The 910-nt window shown below is 38.5% G+C and overlaps 1 non-coding gene across 1 annotated transcript; it reads left to right on the top strand.

Moving 5' to 3' along the window:
- Positions 1-398: 398 nt before the first annotated feature.
- On the top strand, positions 399-586 carry LOC130289463 (U2 spliceosomal RNA). The gene has a single exon (XR_008847468.1). It is a non-coding gene; the product is annotated as a U2 spliceosomal RNA (small nuclear RNA).
- Positions 587-910: the final 324 nt, after the last annotated feature.

The raw sequence follows: 910 nt of genomic DNA, 5'->3' as shown, positions 1-910 counted from the left end.
CTGCCATTCCCTGATCCTGCCCTGATATGACTAGTTGTTCTGCTATTGAATGCTTCCGAGACAATGCTCACCCTACTATGTTACTATTCACTTGTCGCACTATATCCAAGTGAGAGTTGTTACGGCTGTTGGCTTCATTGCCATAGCATCGCATAACCCTCACCAGACTGAACAATACTTGTGACGATGCTCCTACACTCGGACTCTCCCATGGACTATATTCTGAAGTCATAATTTCCCATTGTTTATAATAGCTTTGTTGTTTGTTATGCTATTGCAATTTGAATAAAAATGTATTCTGGAAAAAAAAATAACGTGTGTGTGTGTATATACATATATATATATAAAACATCTGTTATGGGGAATGTATTATTTATTGTGTACGTGATTGACATTTGATTGGTAGTAAAGGTATATTCAATTAAATATCTGTTCTTTTCACTTTAATATCTGATACGTTCCCTATCTGGGGAACATAAATTAAATCGATTTTTGAGAAAGGGAGCTGATTTGGAAGCTTGCTTCCGTCGCCCTATGCATTGACCCGATGTGGCAGTATTTTCGGGTAGTGAACAGTGCACCACCCCATTCCAGTGTTAAACAAGAAAGATTCTCATTTAATCCTCCGTGGGTGAGAATTTGAGTTTGAGAATTGGAGACCAAAATGATGAGTTGCACTGACTGGTTTATGAAAGTCTATTCATTTAGTGTTTTAATGACCATGTTTGCACACTGATTGGTGTAAAAAAATTATAATAATAATCTTGCACACCTGTGCAGGTTTGAAATGAAATGACAGGTAGCTGTCTTGTGGGTGGTGCTGAATCCTGTTAAATGACGTGAGGGTCTCATGCCTATACACAAGGGTGCGTCATTGCTGTTGCTTGACCATGCATTGGTTTCTGTAGTC

This window comes from Hyla sarda, chromosome 8, assembly GCF_029499605.1.
Source record: "Hyla sarda isolate aHylSar1 chromosome 8, aHylSar1.hap1, whole genome shotgun sequence".
Lineage (NCBI taxonomy): Eukaryota > Metazoa > Chordata > Amphibia > Anura > Hylidae > Hyla > Hyla sarda.
This window is presented reverse-complemented; position numbering and strand designations above follow the sequence as displayed.